The sequence below is a fragment of the Puma concolor genome, chromosome D4 (assembly GCF_028749965.1).
Source record: "Puma concolor isolate L17-30 chromosome D4, mPumCon1.1.hap2, whole genome shotgun sequence".
In the NCBI taxonomy this organism is placed as follows: domain Eukaryota; kingdom Metazoa; phylum Chordata; class Mammalia; order Carnivora; family Felidae; genus Puma; species Puma concolor.
The window spans coordinates 7546979-7571885 of record NC_141679.1 but is presented as its reverse complement, the minus strand read 5'-3'; the positions used below and the strand labels follow the sequence as shown (position 1 = coordinate 7571885).

Below are 24907 nucleotides of genomic sequence, written 5' to 3'. Positions count from 1 at the left end.
TTAGCTAACCCACTCATTATAAGAAGGTTCTAGACAGATCCATTCTGTGCCAAATTCCTCTCCCTTGAGTATAACAATTTAATGGATAATGACTCAGGATCAGTTCAGATTTCCTCCGGGGAAGGATAATGAACAAACTGAAAAATAAGGACAATTTCTTGGGGAATTCTGTTTGTTTCTGGGACCTCTCTGATACAGGTGACTATGTCCCCAGACACAAATGTGGTGTCTCTAAACCCTCTGGGGCCAAAAGCGACCCCAGAGGAGGTGGTGGTCCCTTTGTGCGTGTGTGTGCGTGTACTCACCCACTCGGGTGAGAGAGTAGGAATGGAGTTTTTACTCTGCCCCAAATATTCAGATTCTTGTACCCCAAGTAATCAGCACTCAAATATTTAAACAATGAAGTAATCAACTAATTAATCTGGTGCCAGTGAGTCTCCAATTATTTACTAGGAAGCTTTTTACAGTTCCTTTATGAGCCAGCCAGAGCAGCCCTGCTAAGAGAGAAAAGAGCTTTGCAACATGGCAGCAAGGTTAACCAACCCCCCCCCCCCCCCGTCCTTTGTGCATCTATACTTTACTACTGAGAGATACATACAGGTACACTCACAGGAAACAGCTATCTTTGTCATCATTTTTTCCTTTCACCACCGGGATCTTTTTTCTTCCCCTAAAACTGGCTTGTGATACTTTGACCAATATTATGCAAAGAGATCTGTAAGGCCTTTCAATTTCAAAGCATGCTAATACACCAAAAGCTCCCACTCAGGAATTAGCAATTGTCACAAAGCATTGCTTGAATTTAAATCAGGAGACAATGCATCACAGGAAGGCATGGGCTTCAAAAGCCTATGGGTACATTTCAAAAGGACAACGTGATGGGAAATATTCACAGCAGAGATCTGCTAGGTAACCGCGGGGCCAATGTGAATAAGGAAATAAAGTCATAAGTACTCATCTTTCATCAAATTCTTGTAGTTCTTCTTTCTTCAAGGTATAGAAGAACCCCGTAAACAATCCAGAAATGATCTGAGGGAAACGCAAGTAGGATCGATTCACTGTCCCGACATGAAACCATACCAGCGTTGCCACACAGCGTGCTGGGGTTGAATTAGAATAAGGGTCTGAAATGCGCTATTCCTAATTTATCCGTGGCCTTGAAGTCTCTACCAATGTGCACTTCTGGTCTTGGACCTCAGATTTTGACTCTTAAAAGGAGTACATGGATATCTGTCAAGTGTTAAGCAACGGAGTACTAGGGAAAACCTTAAGAGACAGCTGCCAATACGGTTACCTTTAAGAAGCTCTTACTGCTTCCTGTGGATCTGCTCCTGGGACTGCCAGGATGGATCAAGTTCAGTGCTCCCTTTGCCATCCTCCTTGGAACCCAGAATTCCTGATTTGGCATTTTTACTCTTTGGAAAACCTACTAAGGTGGTGTTATACCTTATAATTTCTTAACAGATCTTTTTAAAAGTCAGTCGTCCTAGGGGGCGCCTGGGTGGCTGCTTGCATCTGACTGTTAACTTTGGCTCAGGCTGTGATCTCACCGTTCATGAGATCGAGTTCCGCGTCAGGCTCTGCACTGAGAACACTGAGCTTGCTTGAGATTCTCTCTCTCCCTCTCTCTCTGTCCCCTCCCTGCTTGTGTGTGTTCTCTCTCTCTCTCTCAAAATATATAAACATTTTTAAAAAAACTCATCCTGAGAGTTTTATAAAAACCATACAAACTCATCCATCACAAAGCAAGATAGAATACAATATCAAGAAACAGACCTGAAAAGGACCAGCAACAAATGGGTAGCATTTCCCCGCCTTGGTAACACCCTTTTAGGCAGAGAATGAAGCCAACAGCTCTTGCAACATAAAAGATAGAGCTCAACATATACTCTCCTGCTGGATCATCCAGTCATCTCAGATGCTAGAGAAGGCCAGGCAAAGCTAGGCAGGGATGCCTTCTCTAATCATGGAAATAGTCCCCTCATCCTCTACTTCCAGTTCTGAGCCTCTCTCAGGGCTTCTTTATTCTATGGGCTGTTTCCAAGCTACACAGCTTCTCTGTTAGAGTTCACCTCAATGATATTTAGGCTTGACCATTTTCTGAACGTAGGCTCACGCACAACTCCAATCCCTCAAAGATGGACCGCTCAGTGCTATTCACGACCACTGCACGGTTTGGGCTATTATGAAAAGGGTCAAGCCATGAAGTCGTTAGTTGATCACTGCACAAGGACCAATATACAATGTTCCCACATGGAGAGCGGGTAGAGTTTCAGGGAGGGTCCATTCTTCCTGGACAGTGGAGTCAGAATGTCTTCAATCCATCAACGATGTTTGGGCAATAGTGGGTTAATTTTCAGGGAACAGAAAGAGTTTTCTATAAAACTTACAGGGACATTTTAAATAGCCACTACTGAGCTATCGAGATTTAGTTCCTATGTATGAAATACATTCGGTGTAAATAAAACATGACATTTTTTTCTCTTTACAATTTACTGAGAAGTCTAGCCAAGCATGAACTTTTTTTTATGACATCCTGCTTATTACAGAGATTTCTATACATTACAGAGAACTGGCTTTCGAGACAGGACTGTACCTTCTTGTTGTGGTATCACTGTGCAGATGCCGTGATTATTTCGTTTCTCTCTTCTATAAAAGTAGAGTGGATTCAACAAGAGAACCCGGTGGGGCACCTGGGTGGCTCATTCGGTTGAGCATCCAACTTCGGCTCAGGTCATGATCTCGCAGTTTTTGAGTTCGGGCCCTGCATCGGGCTCTGGGCTGTCCAGCTTGGAGCCTGGAGCCTGGAGCCTGCTTCGGATCCTGTGTCCTTCTCTCTGCCCTTTCCCTACTTGTTCTCTCTCTCTCTCAAAAATAAATAAACATTTAAAAAAATCATTTTACAAAGAGAACCTGGTGATATACAGGAGCAGCCTAACAAAGCTACAGGCATCATTTTATAGCTCACATATAGCCCCAAATAGAACTGAAAGCCCAAATTAGTAGTAAAATAACTCTTAAATAAAAGCATATGCTTTAGCCACAGAGCATGGTGTGTGTAGTCATAATCCATTTTTGCTTGGGTTTATTGCTTTGTTTTTTCAAATATTGGCCCCTGAAATAAGTGCTTTTCTCTCTCTTTTTTAAATGGCTGCCAATCTCAAATTGGAAACCAGCTTTATAACCCTGTAGCCACTACATCCCTGCTCTACACCTGTTCCTCTAATACCTACCACCTGACTTCTATAGTACAGTAGAGACAGAGATACATTCGTCCGCAACAATTTACAAGAATGATCACTACAGTCGGGCTTGCATGAGAGCACTGATGGGTAACATTCATCTACATACAGGATGCTTAAAGCAGTGGCTCTCAAATCTCATGTACTCCCACATCACCTGGGGCTATGTTACACCTTCCGATCGTCGGGTCTCACACCTCCCAAGCTTCAGATTCGGAAGATCTTGGATGGGGCTCAGAATTTTGAGTAAGCACTCCCGTCACTCTGAAACATCCACGAGTTACCATACTTTGGGACTCACTTGTAAAAGGAGCCTGCCTCTCCATTCCCAGGCTTAAAGAGCTGATCCATAGACCCTTGTGGTATGACAAGGGCAGAACTGGCTGGGAGATACAATACATAGCCACAAAGCAGAAACTCAGGATGGTCCCCCCAGCCCTGACCAGGACTTACCAGGTACAGGGTAACATAACGCAGTGGTGGACAGTGTAAGTCATGGTCAGGCTGCCTGGGTTCAAATCCTCCCTAGTTAAGGACTTAACTTCTCTCTACTTCAGTTTCTTAGTCTCTGATGTGGGAATAATAATGAGCATCTACCTTAAAGAATTAATGGGGAGTTCCAATAAATGAAAACATGCACAGTATACAGAGCAGCCCCTGGCACCCAGGAAGTGTTTAGTGATGGGTCTGTACATATCTGATGTGTTTTACAGAAACCCCTGCTTACGATGCAGAACACAAAATAGTTGCTGAAAAAGTAACTCACAGAATCCCATTATACAAACTGAGCGCCAAAGTATGGGTGTCCAGTTTTCTTCACTGAACTTTGTACAAGGAGGGTGCTGCAATCCTTTCTGTCCACTCTCTAGCATTTCTTTGTCTCTACCTCCCCTCTAGCTGGCTATCTCCTCCTTCCTTCTCAACCCAGGGGGTTAGGGTCTTCTTGACAATATACTGTCGAGCTATACCCAGGCTGGGGACGGTCAACGTTGTGAACCAGGAAGTCTCTAGAGAAGCAGGGTCATTTCCAAGTGGGTCCACAAACCACACTTTGATTTGAGGTTGGAACAGTGCCCCACCTAAGCCATGATGTGGTATCCTCATCACCTGGGCTTTGTCACAGAAATTCTAGGAATTTAGTTATCTTTTCTGAACACTTCCTTTCTTATTAGCCCTTTGTGGCTCATATGCCTCCGAAAACACTCAAGTTCTCCTCCTCATAGTACTTTCTAGATATTGCCAAACCCCACCATCTTGGGAGACTCAGCCACATCCCTGTTCTCCGTCTCTTCAGTTGTCAATCTCTAAACTCTTTCCGTCCATTGTCAGATTTGGAGATTCTACCCAACTAATTACATCCTCTTGTGACTCTATATTTTATAAAGTGATCCCTTATTACAACAAAGATTTATTTTGTTTTCCCTATTACAATCATTTGGAAATGCCACGAAGAGCCATGTTTGGGGCCCTATCCCTGTTCCAAGATCTCTTCTTAGATGGCATTTGTTTAAATCATCAACACAGGACCCAGTTATATGTCAGTCACCTGGTCCTAGCCACCTATGTCACCTACAGAGCAACCATGATCTCGGTAAATGGGATTTTGCTTCCATTTGGTCCATCAGGCATTTTCACCAAACCACAGAATCTACCGCTAACGCCAGTCTAAGAAGGATCATCGACTGCAAACTTCTGGACTTTCCATATACAGAAATTTAAGTTCTTATTTAAGAGACTTGCTTACAGTCATACAGTCAGGGGGCAGCTTCCAGTGTCCTGGCTGTTCCAGTAATTTTTCTGCCTATGCATTGCCCAGTGAAGATATAAAAGACATATTCGTCAACAAATGTAGTCGACACATGATGAGGATGTGTCTTTTACCTAAAAACACAATTGGACTTTCTTCTCATGTTGTTAAACTTTCTTCCTCATCATCACTTATACTACCTGCCGGGTACCCCACAGTACAACCAATCTCCCATTCTTGAACATTTCTGGTTTCTACGAAATTAAAAAAAAATTGTCAGCAACTTTGAAAATTAATACCCTCATAGTTAAATCTCTATGCAGAACCATGAAAAATTCGTAAGGATAAATTCCTAGAGGTAGAACTGCTAAGACAAAAAGTATGCACGGTCTCGAGCCTTCCAGCAGCTGCCGACAAACTGAGAACTGTATTTACAAGAGACACTAACATACTGGAAGGTGTCCAGAGGATGACAACCGAAATGTCTATTCAACACGTCCTCCAGGCAGGCTGAAGGGGTTGGGTGCACCTAGAATTCTTAGGGAGGGAGCCTAATTCCCTCCAAAGGGAAAGGACTTTTGTTTTCTTGTCTGCTTCTATGTTTCTCATTTAACTCTGATTCAACAATATCAGAGGAAACCTTGGGGGAAAGTGGGTTCCTGTGCCAGTTGTTAAGCTCCTACCTCTCAGCTTCTGTGCTGTGCTTTGTGATGCTGGGGCTGGGGACCTGCAGCCACACCCCGCCTTTGCCGGGCTGGTCTGGGGGCCCCCCCATTGGCCTCCACCTACAGGAGTGCCAGAGGAAAACCCCAAGAGGGAGAAAGGCTGGCTCCTTCCACATTCCTCTGTCCCCTCCAGCATCTCCCCAGGAACAGTCCCCCATCTTGGCAGCCGCAAGTGATTGCACTTTGAAGTGTTTCCAGGGCTCTTGGGACCAGCCTCATGAGCGCACTTTCCTCCTCAGAGACCTGGTTCCCAGCTCTTCCCTGAGACCCTTTCCTGAGCTCCTCAGTTCTCATCACTCTGACTTCTTCTCCTTGCCCCCACCTCCAGGGGTGACAGCTGCTTCGTCCTCCTCTGTACCTTTTCATTCCCCTAACACCCAGTTAACAATTCTATAGGATGGATTCTCTCTGTTAAAATGACTGGTGGGATTCCGGTGTCTTTAGTGGACCCTGGCTGATACAGTTTCCCTATCGCTGGGGCGGGTAAATTCAGAAGCATTTCCCTCACATCTAGAATATAGTAAAGGAAATTCCTGAACGGAGAGAAAGTTAAACCAGGTCAGCCATCTTAAAAGTATTTTTGTCAATGAAATCCTTTTCACAAATACAGCCTTGGGCCAAACTCAATATATATAAAAGCACAGGTGCTTTGGCTAAATTGTGAGCCTGCAGCATCCTGCCCCTTACCTGCCTGGCCCCACCCCCTGCCTGCAGCTTCTCCAGAGCCCTGCCCCCACCTTCCCTACCCACATCCTTCTGTGAAACTCTTGGGTTCAGTGGAACCCTGTCTGGCAACCACTCATCTATACAACTTGAGTTCTCTTCCAAATCTTATGACTCTATAACTAGGTAATTCTTCTTGCACGGTCCCAGGGCTCTCTGGACATCTGCGTGGCCCCAGGAATAGCTCAAACAAAACACAAGATCTCAGCCACGCACATAACTGTCCCATCCACAGCCCCATCTTCCGACCACAAAAGGAAACCCAGAGGAATCACTGTGTCACTGCCATCCCTACCGTTAAGAATACGTCAGCGTCTTTCATTACAACTGTCCTTCTTTCAGAGGTTTCTAACATGATTTTAAAAATCTGCTCCAGCTTGAAGTTTGGCATGAGAGTTCTTGGCTCCTCTTTCTTTCAGTGAAGCCACTAAAAGTGTGTTTAGCTACTTCAGAGCTCAGAGAGAGCCTTGACAGTCCTGAGTAAGAGAAATCTCAAGTTGGAAATGCCTCCTTCCCACCCCCCAAATCCATTAAGCTTCCTTTTCTTAAAAAAAACAAAACAAAACAAAACAATGTCCAGGCTATTCGCTGAACATGTAGCTTTTCTTTTTCAATTGTTAAACTGAACCAGGTCTTGGTGATACTCAAACTCTTCAAACATGAAAGAGTTTAATGCAAACAAGATATTTCACATTAGAGGTGGTTTTCCTGTATCCATCTTCCATGATAGCTAGGTTTTCCACTTATGTCTTTATCTTCTTTGATCCCCCGAAAATGGGGTCATATTGCTTTTGAAGCAAATCCCAAATATTTTGCATAGGTGATATTTATGACGTGCAGATACTTTTTTCTTTGTGCCTTCTCAACGACTGACAACAAAGGGGGTAAGTGAGAAGTGTCAGAATTATTCCCTCTTCACAGAAGAAAAGATGAAAGTCCAGAGAACTTGACTTGTTTAAAATCCTGGTCAAAGCCTGACTAGGAAGTAGACGGCCTCAATGCCTACCCTGTGCTTGCTCTGAAAGGCAGGCTGCTTTCGCAAACTCCTGAAGCACATGCAAAGCAGGGCGAAGCCAGCGAGAAAGGGAGGCCACCCGATCCAGAACCGTCTGCAGACCTGGAGGGCCTTGTTCCACTGATGGGGTTTCTCTCTCCAGGAAAGTTCCTCTGTTCCTCTGCTTTGGGGACACAGTTCAGGTCACAACCTGGAAAATACCTTCATCCCCAAGCCTGACCTCAGTGCCGGGAAGAGCCTGGGCTCTGGAGAAACCCAGAGAAGCCAGGACTGAAATCCTAGCTCGACCACTCTGAACCAGGGTCAGAAGAGGTTCCTCCTCTGATACACACATAAAACAAAAACAAAAACCAAACAAAAAAAATCCAACCCACTACCTCAAAAGGTTTCTGCGATCATGAAAAAAAAAATCCAACACACAAGAGAAATTCAATAAACCGTAGCTACTGATAAGCAAATATAAACATTGCCCCCCAACACACACGCAAAAAAAAAAAAAAAAAAAAAAAAAGGAAAGAAGAAAAAAAGAGAAAGGTAGGTATTTGACAGATATCTGTTGATAAAAGAGGAGATACTATAAGTACTGTCCTTCCTAAAAGATGAAAAATATGCACAATCATTTAAGACTACAAACAAGGATCCATCTGGAAAATACTGTTGTAAAAGTGTGTAGGAATCTGTCAGCTGGTGAGACCCAGTGACTCTGGGCTCGCTGGGCCACTCCGCAACCTGGCTTTGCGATTCAGCCAGTGACTGCGTGCTGTGAGTCCCAAACCCTCCTATCCTTTCTTCCAATTCCAAGATGCCTCACCTGTTAGTTTACCCATTTATTTTTCCAATATTCTTGCATTCTTGAGCATCTCCCAAGCATTGTGTTAGGCACTGGGGATACAGAAGAAAGTAAACCAAGGCTCAGTCTAGGATAAGCTGTGAGGCATTCATCTCAAATATACAATTTAAGGGGCCTCGAAAAACAGTAATCAAAGTAAGTAACATTTTGGCGCAATACCTTCAATAATCAACATCAATACAAAAGAGCCCACGATAAACAAAATATCAAAATTTTAAGTAACGACAATATCATGAACAGGTTGTGCTGATCCATACTGGAGCTGGGGCAAAAGGAAAAATCAGGGGGCGCCTGGGTGGCTCAGGCAGTTGAGCATCTGACTTTGGCTCAGGTCATGACCTCATGGTTTGTGAGTTCGAGCCCCACGTCGGGCTCTGTGCTGACAGCTCAGAGCCTGGAGCCTGCTTCAGATTTTGTGTCTCCCTCTCTCTCTGCACCTCCCCCACTCATGCTCTATCTCTCTCTGTCTCTCAAAAATAAATAAACATTTGAAAAAAAAAGGAAAAATCAGGAATACCGATTCTGTCCTATTTTAAGACTACGAACAAGGATCCATCTGGAAAATTTTGATATTTTGTCCAACATGGATTTCTTGGTATTAATATTGATTACTTCAAATATTACAGTAAAATATTCTTTATTTGGATGAATGGGCTTCTGGCATCCCCTTAGATTTCTGACTCTAATCTTGGCCCTAAATAAGACGCATCTTATAGTCAGCTGAAACCTGAAATCCCACTGAGTCACCAACAGAAGCAATCTAAAGGCATCGAGGATGTATTATGGATGTCAAGGCTGAGAAAGATCAAGTGGGGAGGCCCGCGGCACAAGGCTGGTCAGCAGTGACACCCAACACCAGGCCTTCTGTTGGATCTTCTTTGCCATTCACGGCCCCTGTACACACGCAGGTCCACAAACCAACCAGAGTCCCACAGCCAGGCTCTGTGGAGCATTTTTCCAGCCTTGGCCGGCTGGCTCTCGGTCATGACGCCAGAGTCTGCTCCAAGACTGAGTGACTGAGCCCGCCACGGTTCCCGTAGCTGCGCCTGGGTTACACAATGAGCTTCATGTTCAATCCAAGTCCAAACGCTCAAATCCCAACACAGCACCAAGGATCGCCACGCTACGCGGGAACATGACTGCCAGACTCAACTGGTATAAACGTGACCTGCTTGATTTCTTCTCAAAATATTCTAAGGCATCCAGTTCCTCTCTCCCAGGCTTCTCCAGGCAGGGCTTTGCCCCTTCTGCCCTAACCACATTCAACTCTTTCTACTCTGTGGCACATTCCTGCTATAAGCAAGTACACCTCTGGGGACAGAGGCTGTCGGCTTCACCGTATCAGACTACATTCCCTGGCCTCCCTTGCACCTGCATTTGGCCATGCGCCTCCTTTGTAGCCGACGAAGTAGGAACAGTAGGGACTGTTTTCAGACCTCCCATATGCAATCCTCTTTTCCTTCGCTCCTCATCTGGCTAAACGGAGAGAGCACTGTAGGCTTCCAGGGTAAAGGAGCCAAGGCGGGTAGAGCATGGGTCCCTGGATGAGTGTACGAAAAGCGCCCAACTAGATGGAAATAAACGCTCATTGGAAACTCAAATGTGAGCCCGTTGAGATTTGGGGGTCTCTGATAGCAACTAGCTTATCCTAACATACTTCCCCAACTAGACTGCAAACTTTTCACTGGCTGGCTCTGTATCTGACGCACCTCTGTATTCTCAACAGTGAGCACACCCAGTAGGTGTGCAATACAATCCTGTGGCAATTAGCCACCTGTATTTCCTTCTTGAAGCTATTGTAAAAAAAGTGCCTCCGCCACCATTACCGGCAGAATGACTAACGACGAATTGCTCTCTGTCTCTTTATACTGAAAATGAAGGCACAATATTCCTAGGAACCCCTGTTAATTATGATCACTAAATAGAATGGTTCATGCTTCTTAAATGCCCCTTCCTAATCAGCTAATAATCTAAATATAAACAAACATACAATGGCAGAGGATGGAGTCAGACTGGGAGCCCCAGACACGTACTTGAGTTTTCCTCTGGAAAGATCTTTAATGCACTATAGTGTCTTAGGATATGTTTGTGCTCTGTGCATATCACAGCTGACATCTTGTCAAAACCAAGGGAAATAATTGCATCCCCGGGTAAGAGTATCATGCAGGCAGCAATTTAAATGTGGCACGGCTTATCAGCACCGATTTACTAACATCTTACTGTATATAACCACGCGTGGTAGGAGAAAACTTATACATCCTTACCAAGATTTAGGCATGAAAACAAAATCTGTTATGCCTCCAATTCAAAAGAAGAAAGAACAAAGGAAAAGGGCATGAAATAAGCTGTGTGTCTTCCTCTTAGGAACAAACTTTTAAAGAAATCTAAATCCTGGTCTGCTCACCTTCGTTTGAGTTGGGTGGACAAGACATAAGCCAGTCTGCTCAGGTCTTGAGGGAGAAGAAAAACAACCCATCTTATGAGCTTATTAAGCCAAACACCTCAGCAAGCCGCAGGCATGCTACTCATTTATTACACAAAACCGAAATCTTCTGACAGTCCATAATTATGTGCTGAGAACTCTAATGAATAACTCTGCATCAGAAGGATTCACCAAACTTTGATCAGTGTCCCGAGAGACAGCGGGTCAAGATGAACCTTGAAATCTGATTTACATCACCCGTCCCCTTCTAGCATTCTAAAACCACTGGGGTGTTTTGTTGTTGTTGTTGTTGTTGTTGTTGTTTTTAGCTCTCCATTCTTCACCTGGGTACATTTTGAAAACATAATTTTGTCAAACATCCTAGAGCAATTATAAAAAAACGTTAGTAGTCGCCTGTGAAACAGACTTAAGGCAGAGTTTATATAACTTCCCGTATGTAATTCTCCATACCTTTTTGATCCTAGGGCCACGATCATAAAAAAGTCACATTTTAGGGCTCAATGCTATATTAGATTAGAGGGGTAACTAGCTATAATTTTGTATCCGATCCTCTGCAAGTGACCAAGGTTTTGGTTTGAAGTAGTGATGTGTTTCAAATGAGCAGTCCACACACCCTTTTCTCTATTCCCTTTGGTTTTAAGACATATGAAGCAGGAAACAGAAATCTGATTTAACTGAAGCTAAATAATCCAGAAAAGGAAAAGAGCACATGCTGAGGGTTTTCATCAACAATTTGGTGCAGATGACAGGGGTGTATGTGTGGTGGTGGGGGGCGGTGCATGCTAAATGAAAACACAACTGCCTTATGGACTTTCTTAGTAGGGTTAGAGAAGGAATAGTAAAACACACACACACAGACACACACACACACACACACACACACACACACAGAGGCCACCACCCCTAATTGCTGCATTTAAGGCAGACATCACTAATCAATACCACACTCTTTCCAACTGAGCCTATCAGTCTATCACCCCTACCCTCAGCCCTCTCGGTACCTGCTACCAGACCTGTGGAACTGAAATACTAAGTGAAATCCAGTTTCCAGCTCTGAATCTGTCCAATTACTAATCGATGTTTGAAATGGAGAAGACATTAGGGTTGCTCAGAGCCCCCTCCGTTTACAGGTAAAGAAAATGAGCAATGGAGATGTTAATTGACTTTTCAAAGGGCACACAGCCAAGCCACAGGGATTTTTTTCCAGTGAAATCTCTAGACTGCTAACATCTTGTTTCTTGGGATGATTTATATCATTGAAGACACGTACAAGTTTTCAGAGTAAAGGGATTTGAGGGAAAAAAAATGCAGTGTGTTTCAGAAACCTAGCCAAACAAACAAAACTCCACCGCACAAAGTATAAGGACAGCTATAAAATCACTCTCAGCCTTGAAATTGATGCAAGACCATTAGTAAAGCTCACTGGAGACCCTTGTCTCAGATATCCTTTGCCTACGTCGACAATTTCTGGTCTCACCTGCTACTTCGCGCCGGAATACAGGAGAAGGCACATAGAAATTACCTCTAGAGAAAGAGAGCGCCTCTGTTTGACCACTCTGGGTTCACAGCCATTTGCACCACGGTCACATCTGATCTCCCACCTCTCTCCACGGGGTCAAAGTCACTCAGGGCCCAGTTACCACTCAAAGTCCAAGGTCAGGTTTTTAAGAACAAAACAAAACTTTTCCAGGCCCAGTTTAATAAAGGTTACTCTGTGTTTGGGGCTTAGTAGCCTTGAAAACTCAGCAAGGAGTCCCTCTGGGAAGAGAGACAACTCTGAACCCCTCAAAACCTGTGATCTAACATCCCTGTCATCTCTCTCTCTCTCTCTCTCACACATACACACACACACACACACACACACACACACACACACACACACACACACATGACCCACCATCTTGGGGGCTCTCTAAATGTGAAGAACCCCTCGCGAGAAAGGTATGCGCGCGGAGAGGGAAAGACAGTGGCCGACTGCTAATGCTGCGAAAGCCAAAAGCCTCCAGCAGGTTCTCCGCGGTGGAGGAGACACAGCCACGGGGAAGGACTTCCCACAAGGAGCCGGGGAGGAAGCAGCTGGGGAGGGGGTGGAGGTGGGTGACAGAGACGTGGAGCCAGAAACGGAGCTGTGAGGAAGAAGGGGAAAAAAGGCTGAGCAGCCGAAAGCCGGTGGTTAAAATAACTCGTGCTAACAGAGTGTTCTTTGTTACCATACACTGCTCCTTGTTATCACACATTACAGAAAGTTACGAACAACAGAAGCGCGCCACGCACTCCAACCGCTCCTGCAGCCCGGGGCTCTGGTGACCCGAGGGACCCCCTGGCTTCCCCCCGGGGGGAGGCGGCTGCTGTGTCCAGAAGGCCCTGTGGGGACCGCGGCCGCCAGCCGCCCGGCTCCCCGCACCGGCCGGAACCTTCTCCGCGGCCCGGCCTCGTCTCTTCCCCGCGGCGCGGTCCGTGCGGGTCAGGACGGCGCGGACACGGCCGGTCCCGTGGGGGACGACAGGTGACTCGGTGAGCTTTACGGGCAAAGGGAGGCACAACTTTCCCGGGGGAATCAAAAAGCCCAGAGAAAGTGATCTCATGTGGGTTTAGGCACAGAATTAGACGCCCTGCAGCCAACGAAGCAAACAAAACGGCTCGCCTGTGAAGGCAGCGGGCAGGCACGGCCCGGGTTCGGGGCCAGGCACGGACGCCCCGGGGTGGGGGGCTCTGAAGAACCTTCTCCCTCTCCCCGCCTCCATCACCGGCTTCCTCGACTGAGGAGACGGCAGGGGCAGGAGAGCCCCCCCCTCCCCGGCCCATCCTCTGCCCAGGCTGCCCGCGTCAAGGCCAATGGAGCCAGGCGCTTCACCCCCGCCCCCACCCCTCCACACACACCCCCACCCCCGCTCCCTGCAAGGCCTCCCACTCGGACCTTTCATTCCCCGCCACACTGGTCATGTGTGCCCCTACAAGTCATTGCGTCCTTCGGGCGCCTGGGGGGCTCAGCTGGTTAAGCATCCACCTGTCGGTTTCTGCTCAAGTCATGATCTCACAGTTCATGAGTTCGAGCCCTGCGTCAGGCTCTGAGCCGACAGTGCGGAGCCTGCCTGGGATTCTCTCTCTCTGCCCTCTCTCTCTGCCCCTTCCCCACTTGCACTCTGTCTCTAAATAAATAAACTTAAAACAATGTTATGGATGTCAACTCGGCCGCTCTCTCTGCGTCTCCACTCGATTTCTCGCAGCAGTGGTCAGATGCTAAGAGGCACTTTCTCCCTGCTCAGACTCCCGCCGCAGCCCTATTCTAGACCGTGTCCCATCCGCCTGTATGATCGATCACTTTTCCTCTATCGTTGATGGCTTTTTATACGTCCACTGCTCAAGTCTTGATGTGTTCTCATGGTTGCCTTTTCTTCTCATCTCTTACTTTTGCACCATGAGAGTGTGGTTTCTCACTAGACGGCAGGCTCCTTCGGCACAAAGACTGTGTCTAGCTCACTCGTCTCTGACTTCCTCTTAGCAGGTGCACGAATCCTGAAACAGCAGCGTGCCTGATCCCTTCCTGTCATCATCAGAGCATGTCATGTGTCCCTCTGTGGGATCTCTCAGGTGCGTTTCCTCATCATTCCCACTGCCACCTTCTCATTTCATCCTGTCCAGGTGACAGCCAGGGTTATAACCTAACTGATCCCCACACCTGTACATCCTCCCCTGTCGTTCCACACATCAAGAAGTGGAACATCCTTCTGAAGACAGATACGCCTCACCTCCCTCCCAACTCCTTCAACCTCTTCCCTTCACCCTTACACGGGATGATTGATGTCCAAATTCTGCAGGATGAGAAAGTCGATGTTCTTGATAATTTAGCCTCAACCTCCCGATGTTATCTGCCACTGCACATATCCTACACCCTACCCCTACTGATACACTCAACACAGATTTCCAGCCTTCTCTTTCTTTGAGCATATGGTTCTTTGGGCCAAAGATTTACTTACCTACCCCCCAGTCCCATGGTCTCTGTGAAGCGGCCCCAGCCCCACCTGAGAGTGGGGAGTCATTCGTCCCGTCCCTGGGTTATCAGAACACTTAGCCCATATCTCCATTATACCACAGAACATGTTATAGACTAAGTTATATCTTCACGTGTACCAGACTGTGAACTCCCACAGATCAGAATCCTAGTCTTGGTGTTCCCAGTACTTAACACAGCACCTGGCACATTCGACACTGTTTAATACACTGGGTTGAAGTCAATGAAATTTCGAAAGAATCTATCAGCAACACATCTTCAGCAATTAATCACACACAGGAAATTGTGAAAAGTGGGTGTCTCTAGAGAGAAAAAAATGACGGAACGTGTTAAGAGACGGACTTACTTTCCACTGCATATCCTTTTAATGAGTTTTGGACTTCTTACCACATGTGTACTATTTTCCAACACACTCAGAGGAGGTGTTACAGTATGTGCCCAGCACTGTGCACAAGGAGGCTTTCAGGCACCGTGGAACAACTCCACTAACCAAAGAAATTCATGAACGTGGGGTAACTTCTGTGTAGATTTTCTATTTGCCCACCCATGCCCACAGAGCCGTGATGTTTATCAGTTGCTGAGTTCTGTGCTGCCTGATAACAGAATGATTTATGGACACGTCCCCTCTCCTGGATCATGAGCCCCTGGAAGGCAGAGACCCTCCACTCCTCCCCTCCATGGCCTCTACCAGCTCCTAGTGTAATGCTCTGCACACACTTGGCCATCAACTTGCAACTGTTGAGTTGAAAACACAGCGAAGTTTGGGGTACCTGGGTAGCTCGGGGCACATGGGGCACCTGGGGTTCGTTGAGCATTCGACTTTGGCTCAGGTCATGATCTCACAGCTTGTGAGTTCGAGCCCCACGTTGGGCTCTGTGCTGACAGCTCAGAGCCTAGAGCCTGCTTCAGATTCTCTGTCTCCCTCTCTCTCTGCCCCTCCTCCACTCGTGGGATCTCTCTCTCTCTCTCTCTCTCTCTCTCAAAAAAAAAAAAAAAGCATTAAAAATTTTTAAAAGAAAATACGGCATAGTTGCAAATTTGAAAGAAAAGCAATAATGATATTAGTTTGCAGCTAATAATCCGTGTTAAGCCACAGCAAGGAAAAAAAAAACGCTAAAATACGGCTAACAGGTAACAGCAATAAATATTAGGTTTACTATGGTCACACTGAATACAGAGCTAGAATAGCTACAGAAAGTATCGTATTTTGTCATTCCTTATTTAGGTCATGGATTGATATATATTATTCCTTCTCCACTTACGCTAGCAAAACAAGTATTATCCTTTGATGTGAGAGCCTTGAATACATACACAGCCACAACCGTCCAGAACCACTGCTCGGGAGATGAGAAAAAGTTCTGAGACGAAAGAGGGAGAAAGGAAAAGGGGCTCCGAGATGATATCCTTATAAACAAAATAGGACAACAATCAGCAATTTCCAGATAGATCGAAACCTAACTCCCCTGGGGAAAATAGTCCAACTAAATCCTTTAGTGCCTGGGAAGCAGCCTGAAAGCCGCCTGCCGTGAAAAAGAACAAAACACACAGGATGTACACTCCATCCTCACAAAGCCGAAGGGACAGTCATATCGACAATCACATTAGAAGTCAGAAAGCAGTGCTCGCTTCGACAGCACATCCACTAACACTGGAACGATACGCAGAAGATCAGCATGGCTCCTGCACGAGGGTGACACGGAAAAGTTAGAAAACAATAGGACATTTAAGGGGAAAAAATACAACAACACAGGATTCATCTAAGTGAGATGAATGTGTACCGAACGCCAAACACAGAAATACGCGGTATCCGCGTGCCTACGTGAGACAACAGATTACCAGCGCCCCAGTCCGTCACGCAGCCCAAGCCTCACCATTTCCTCCCCTTTCTTCCTCCCTCTCCCCCCCGCCCCACGTAATCGTTCTCTCTGGCCCCTGAACACACCCAGAGATTGATCCAGCTCTGCCTATCCCTTTTTACCACTGTCCATCCTGTATCGTGGTCAGTGACAGCTATATAATCAACCCAATGAACCTCAGGTCACTTGCACAAAGACTCCGCAACCCATTTGCTCTCTAGTCAACTCTACTAGTTGATGCCGCACAAAACACAGCCGACTAGCTAGACCACGTCTGAGCACAGCCTTGTGGATCTGGCTTTGTCCTCTCTCCCCACGCGCCCTAGGAGCATTCTACCTCTCAAAGGGAGAAAGACAAATGAATATGGGAAAGAGAAGATAATAAAAGAGAGGTTAGTGGCATACAGATAACTCCTTCCAAGGTCACTTAGAACAATGACTTTATTGACCTGTCTTCTTTGGGAAGCGAGTATTAGATTTTATTTACTTCTGTAGTCCCACAGCTTAGCCCAATCAATCATATAAAACATATGCTAAATAAATTGTTGGTGACTTGGTTAGTTAAATAAAGGGAACAGAAAGGTAAGAAAAGGAAATGTTCTCAATTAGTACTCAATGAAGTGAGAAACAAGTAAGGTCAACAGAAGAGAAGCATAATTCTCCCTTACTTTTCCTGACCTAAGCGTGTCCTGAAGTGATTCAATATGGCGTCTGTCTCTTATACAAATTTTAAAGGATATTAAAAGTTCATAGGACACATGGCAAAGGAAACAAACAACAAAACAAAAAGACAACCTACTGAGTGGGAAAGATATTTGCAAATGATATATCTGATATGGAATTCATGTCAAAAACTATAAAGAAATTCCACAACTCAATTACCAAAAAAACCCCCAAAAATCCAATTAAAAAATAGGCAAAAGACAAGAACAGACATTAGCCCAAAGAAGACATCCAGATGGCCAACAGATACATGAAAACATGCTCAACATCACTCATCATCAGGGAAATTCAAGGCCATGATGAGATACCACCTCACACCAGTCAGAATAGCTAAAATTAAACACACACACACACACACACACACACACACACACACACAAGAAACAAGAACTGTTGGTGAAGATGTGCAGAGAAAGGAACCCTTGCACACTGTTGATGGGAATGAAACTGGTGAACAGTGTGAGGGTTCTTCAAAAAAATTAAAAATAGAACTACCATATGATCCATAATTATACTACTAGTTATTTGCCAAAAGAATATGAAAACACTAATTTGAGAAGATCTATGGTCCTCTGTGTTTATTGAAGCATTATTTACAATAGCCAAGATATGGAAGCAACCCAGGTGTCCATCAATGGACTTACTTCTAAGTGAAGTAAGCCAGTCAGAGAGAAACAAATACCATATGATTTCACTTATACATGGAATTTAAGAAACAAAGCAAATGAACAAAGAAAAATAGAGACGAACAAAAAATAGACTCTTAAATATAGAGAACAAACTGGTGGTTACCAGAGGGGAGGTGGGTGGGGGGATGGGTGAAACAATTTTAGATTGATTTCACCACAGTAAATATTTACTGAGTACCAACTATATATAGGGTTTGTTTCCAAAGCAGGGAGAAAAGAGATAAATAAGGCTTCTTCTTTCCCTCAAGGATCTCACAATCTAGTATCATGTTCCTTGAAAACTGCAGTGCCTTTTACTACGATGTAAAAAAAAAAAAAAAAAAAAATCCCAATGAAATTTCACAACATTTATAAAGTCATACGCCTTTAAGGCCATAGCCAAAAGAGACATACAGTATTCCATTTCAAAAAGCCCAAATACTTTATAGCCAAATCCTACAGGGCCTGCCAATTCAAAGGGCCTCACCCTGAAAGACCCATCTTCATTCCTAAGAAAATGAAATAGACCAGTCTTCAGAAGGAGTTTACTAATGACTTAACTCTGACAAAAACATCCATATCCATATGTCCATGTTAAGAGGAAAAAAAAAAATCTGATGTTAAGGCTATCCCCCACAACTTCCTTTAAACAAAATGTAAGTGTTTGCTACTTTTATTTTTATGGGCTGCTCCCAGAGATTTTGATCTGGGCTAGTTTTTCATGTTTCTTAACCCAAGTATTCAGGTCTGTCACACTGCAGTGTGGCTGCTGAAGCTCAAGTTATTAGGGATGCATCACTCCATTATACCATGGGGACAGATGCCACCTATGAAACAGCTCATCATAAATATATCTCAAAAATTAAAAGTAAAGATGTCTGAAAAGTCTAATCTTGTATAGAGAATAATATTTTTCCCTTCATATGAGTTTTGAGAGACAACAAATTACATGCATATGTGTATGTGTTTTTACGTTAAAGATAATACACAACTACATGCTTACATATATAGCTTTAAGAATTCAAACAATATATGACTAAAGGGGAAAGGAAAACAGATTACTATTTCAAAATTATTGGGGAATTACTGAGGAAGAATACTGCCGAAACATAAAAATATTAAAAACGTAAAACATTAAACTCTCATGTGTCTTCACTAATAAGGTAGTGAAGAGGGAAAAATCCACACTTCCCTGTGACCACAAAGAAGAGTATTTCTTCTTAGTCAGACAAAATGGCACCTCCCCTTATGTGTCATGTCCTTGGCATGAGGGGTGTGACGTCCAAGGACGCTGCTCTTTGTCTGGTCTCGTGTGCCCTGCGTCAGTGAGCGTGGCCCTGTCTGGGCTCCGGGGGACTTCAGGATTCGTACTTCCCATTCCCACCCCACCTGGGCCACGGCACTTCTTCCAGAAACACGCATCAGGTGGAGCTGTCATGCAGACCATCTGTGCCACTGCCACCCTTCTGCAGAGGCCCAGGGCCCGCGCCCTCTTCTGGAAAACACTGCACTTCTCCTTATTGCTGGTTTCCTGCCTAAACCCCCACCAGATCCAAAACTGTGGTCCAGGCTTAATCAATATTTGATATGAGTTTAAGAAAACCCTTTAAATTCATTCATGTTGAGGATTATTAAACTGACCCACACTCAACAAAAACAAAACAAAACAAAACAAAATAGGACTTTATTACAGTTGCTGTGGTGTGTCCCAGAAGAACTTGTAATTTAACCTTCTTTGGGACTTAAAAAAAAAAAATTAGAGTCGGGTGAGAGAGACCTAAGAGTAGAAGGCACGAAGAAACCTTCCAAGTTCACTGAACGCACAAGTCTGTCCTGCCTGACGCACTCTGGCTGCCTGGTCTAGGACATGGAAATCAGGCTGGAGGCATTCAGGATGGTTTTCAGGCCAAGGACACTGGAATCAAGCAAGTTTACACTCAAACTGTGGCTCAGTCCCATGACAGCTGCCACAGTAGCAGTGTTTCTCGGCTTCTGCATCTGTAGGGACTGTAATACTGCCTCCCTCACAAGGCACAGGGAGCAGTAGGCAATGACACCTGGCATACACTGTGCCCTCTCGCCACTCAGCTGAGGTTATTACTGTCACTGACATTGCCAGGACCACCAATGTCACCACTGCCAGCCTGTTAGAGTCAATATATTATACTTTCTGGGAAGACTAGTTTCATGCACAGCAGTTATAACCACAAGCTCTGAAGTCTGAGTTCTTTGAACAGTTTATTTAAGATCTCTGGGTCTTAGCTTCCATGCGTGAAAAGGGGATGATGGCATCTATGGAGTTATCTGAGTGTAGGTAATATGTGTGAAGTGTTTGCAAGAGTTGTACATAGTAAGCATTTTTTCCACTTAACCTTAGAGTGTCTGAAATTTTTTTAAGAAACGATTCATGATAATAAGCATACAGATAACTTATTGTAAGGTAGGCATTTTGATAAGCTACATGCATCCACACCCATATAGGTACACATGTGTACCGTCTGTGTATTTAATTAGCCTCATTTACAGATGAGAAAACTGAGGCACAGAGTATGGAAGCAACATAGCTGAGTGGCAGAGTCATGATTTAAACCCAGGCAGTCTGGCTCTGGGCCCCATGTACTTAATCACTATGCTGTGCTGCCTTAAAAAATGTTGAAACAATGAATGAATGTTCCTGCTGGAAAAATACTGAAAAGAGTCAATGACCTTGACCCGCCTGTTTTCAATGAGCAGGGACAGTTCTTGCAAAGTGCGCACAAAGGGAGGACAAAGGCATGTGGAGGGCAGAGGAGGGCAGACTCAGCGTTGCCTCTGCAGGGCTGGCAGGGGTTTTCCAGCCAAAGTCGGAACGCAAGAGTGGCCTCAAGATTCAAAAAGGAACCCAGGGTTTTGGCCCCAAATCCAAAGTCACTTAGTTTACAGCAAGTTTTAAACTGACAAGGAACAAATGCTTATTATAGGCTTGGCCTTCCGTGGTAACACGAGGGATGTAAATAATCAGAAGACTCAATTTGGGTCTCTGAGGAAGCTTACTCAAGGCCAAGGTATCTTCAACTTCCCTCCTCACCCAGTGGTGAGGTCAATCTGTCCATCTACAACTTCTCCAGACTTCGGAGGGTGCATGGGACTTGGTAGCCTAAACAGCCTCCAGTTGACCTTTAGGCTATTTGAGGTCAAAGACATATTCCACTACTGGACAAGGTGACCAGAAGGCCTCGTCAATTCATCAGTATCCCTAAGGCTTCATCTCATAAAATCCTACTCCAAAAACCTAGGAATTTTAGGTCAACTGTGTATTGAATCAGTGTTGTGCTATTGACTAATTCTTGGGAGTGATTCTTTGCTTTCCCAGCCTGTTTGAATTCAACTTCCTGTCAGTGTCTCAACTTCTGGTCCCTCTAGATCTCCTTTTCAATGGATGTCTCCCAATACGAGACTTTAAGCAACCCAAAATCTCAACCCAAAACACCAAAAGTGGACATAAAGAGATGGGGAATAAACATGGTAGGGAGGGCAGAGGGGCTGAGGAACAAGGGAGAAAATCAAAATGGGTCACTGAATTCTTGAAAGGATGAACATTTTTCAGCTACCAGATTAACAAATACTGTGTTCATAAGGTGTGGGAGCAACGGGCACTCCCATGTACCGCTAGTGAGAGTGCCCGTCTGTACAACCGCCTGTGGAGGTGAAATCTGCCAACATTTGCCCGATTTGAAATGCACACACCCTTCAGACAAGCCATTCCCTGGACACAAATCTTACAACTGGGTGCCACCTCATGCTACCTGAAAAAGACATCCAAATGGCGAGTACTTCTAAATTTCAGGCGAGATTAATGAAAGGGTTTCCTGATAACCAAAGGACAAACAAATTATACGCAGCATAAGCTTATATGAACTCACAAGCTATGTTACAACAAACATGAAGTCCACGTAGACAGAGCTCGTATTTGCTGGTCCCTTTGGTGACTGTTTGTTTAGGTGCTGCCACATTTTACAGAATTCAAGAGCTTACTGGATCACAGGCCAGGTCATACCACAAGAGGAAAGGTCTGCATTTGAGAAAGGGGGACACAGGAGTTCTAATCTCTCTTCTGCCAACAAACTATCCTCTTGAAGAAGACACTTCACTCCTCTGATTTCTTTTGTCCATGAATGGCAAATGTGAACTAGCTATAAATTTGCTTCACTTTTAATGATCCATTTATACTGCAACTAAACTGAGCTGAACCTCAATCCAGCCACACAAAAGAAAAAAGGAAAGAACATTTAAGAAACGGGTTCCAAGTAACTGATGGGCGTCGTAGCTGTTGGTTACAGTTGACCTTGAACAATGCAGGGCCTAGAGGGGACAACCCCAATCGGTTGAAAATCCATGTATAGTTTGTGATCCCACCGAAATTTTACCAATAGTCTACTATGGATTGTAAGTCTTACTGGCGATATAAGTAGTCAATAACATATAATTTACAATAACTTTGTAAATTATATGTGTTATAAACTATCTTCTTACAATAAAGTGAGCTAAAGAAAGGAAATGGTGTTAAGAAAATCATAAGAGAAACTACATGTACAGTCCTGTACTATAAAAAATCTGCACATAAGTGGAATCATACAGTTCACACCCGTGTTGGTCAAGGGTCAAGTGGACTTCTCTAAACCCCGCCAACAACTTCATAAGGTAAGTATTATTATCTTCCTTTTTACAGTTTGAGAAACTGAAACTTGGAGGAGTTAGTGATTTTCTGGGTTCCAGAGCCACCAAGAGAAAGGGCAAGGAATTAGACCGAACTGGATTTTACCCCAAACCTGGGTTCTTTGCTCTTTGCTGTATTTCCTCTATACCTGGTAACCCAAACTTAAAGAAAAAAGTTGCCATCACTGATTTTGTCAAACCAGGGAATGCATGTGAATGCAAACCAAAGAGAGAAATACATTTTTACGGGAAAATAAAGAGAAAGAATAAAGATAAGTTTGTTCACCAAAGGACTAAATAGATAAAAATAAAAACTTCTCTGAATCACCATAAATGACTTAAAATCTACGTTTCTACCTAGTGCTAAAATAACCAGATGACCTGTTGTTAATTGACTCTATTTAGACTAAGGTAAATATGGGTGGTTTTCTTTTTTCTTTTTTTTTTTTTTTTTTTTTTTGCCCATCGGTTGTGTTACAAAGACATAGACTGAATCACTCCTACACCTAGTCCAGGAATAGTTCCAAGTAAAAGGTCATTTGTATTGTTAACTCATACCAAAAAAAAAAAAAAAAAAAAAAAAAAAAAAAAAAAAGTAACACACATTCATCCTATGAATAACTCCAGAACTCTAAGTTCTCAATGGTCCTTTCTTTAACTTGGTCACCATTTATAATTTTTAAAAAGCAGGGTTAGGGGTAAGGGGGTGCAGCCCTTATTTAATGTAGTCAAATCCATCTAGCGGCCGAAGGACTAAACTAAAAATTAAAGATGAACATAAAACCTGGAATCATAACACTCCTGGAAGAAAACTCAGGCAACAAGCTCCCTGACACAGGTCTTGGAGATGAGTTTTTTCTCAATCTGACATCAAAAGTGAAAGCAATAAAGCCAAAAATAAACAAGTGGGACTACATCAAAGCAAAAAACAAAATAAAACTAAACAAAACAACAACATCAACAACAAAGACCTTCTGCACAGCAAAGGAAACCATCAACAAAGTAAAAAAGCGATTTACTGAATGGAAGAAAATACTTGCAAATGATGTATCCGATACGGAATTAATATCCAAAATATATGAAGAATGCATACTACTCAACCCCCCAAAACCCCCATACCAATCCAATTTTAAAAAGGGCAGTTTAAAAAAGGGTGGTTTCCAAAGAAGACACACAAATGGCCACGAGACACGTGAAAGACGCTCAGCATCACCATCAGGGAAACGCACATCGAAACCACAATGAGGTACCACCTCACACCTGTCAGAATGGTTGTCTCAAAATGACAAGAAATGTCAAATCTTGGGAAGGACGTGGAGAAAGGCGAACCCTCGCGCACTGCTGGTGGGACTGTCACTGGTGAGGCGACTGTAGAGAACAGGACGGAAGCTCCTCAAAAAATTAAAAATAGAATTATCATACAATCCAGTAATTCCACTTCTGGGTATTTATCTGAAGAAAACAAAAACACTAACTCAAAGAAAATATATGCACCCCCCCCCCCATGCTCACTGCGACTTTATTTATAATAACCACGATACGGAAATAACCTAAGTGTCCATGGACAGATGAATGGATAAAGAAATCATCACACACACACACACACACACACACACACACACACTGGAATATTATTTTTTCATAAAAAAAATGAAATCTTGTCATTTACAACATGGATGGTCCTTGACAGCATTATGTTAGGTGAACTAAGTGAGACAGAGAAAAACAATACTGTATGATCGCTCATGTGTAGAATCTTAAACAACAACAACAACAACAACAACAACAACAACAACAAATAATAACCTCATGGATACAGAGAGCAGACCGGTGGTTCCCAGAGGCTGGAGGCAGGGGCGGAAGAAACAGGTGAAGGTGGTCAAAAAGGGTTTTTTTTTTTTTTTTAAGGAAAATATTGCCTAGATATTATAAATTGGCGAAAGTTGAGGGGAAAAAATGCCTTGCTGTGGGCTGTGGAAAAATTCTAACATGACTCAGGTGGAAACAATCTGTTGTTCATAGAGGCTATATGAAGTGCTGAGGGCCTTACATGCATTATGTCTTTTGGTTCTCCCAAGACTGTCCTCATCTTACGGATGAATACAATGAGGCATGCTGCTGGCCTGTGGCATAACTGAGATTTATACCCAAGGGTATCTGGCTACAAAGGGTACTTGCCCCTGTGGGAACAACGCAGGGGTTAAAATC

The 24907-nt window shown here is 44.1% G+C and overlaps 1 protein-coding gene and 1 non-coding gene across 6 annotated transcripts in view; one reads left to right on the top strand and one right to left on the bottom strand.

The window, feature by feature from the left end:
* The window catches only part of GLIS3 (GLIS family zinc finger 3), a 504180-nt gene that overhangs the window by 245316 nt on the left and 233957 nt on the right, over positions 1–24907 (bottom strand). The gene's annotated exons all lie outside the window — the stretch shown is intronic.
* On the top strand, positions 16376–16482 carry LOC112868760 (U6 spliceosomal RNA). The gene has a single exon (XR_003224354.1). It is a non-coding gene; the product is annotated as a U6 spliceosomal RNA (small nuclear RNA).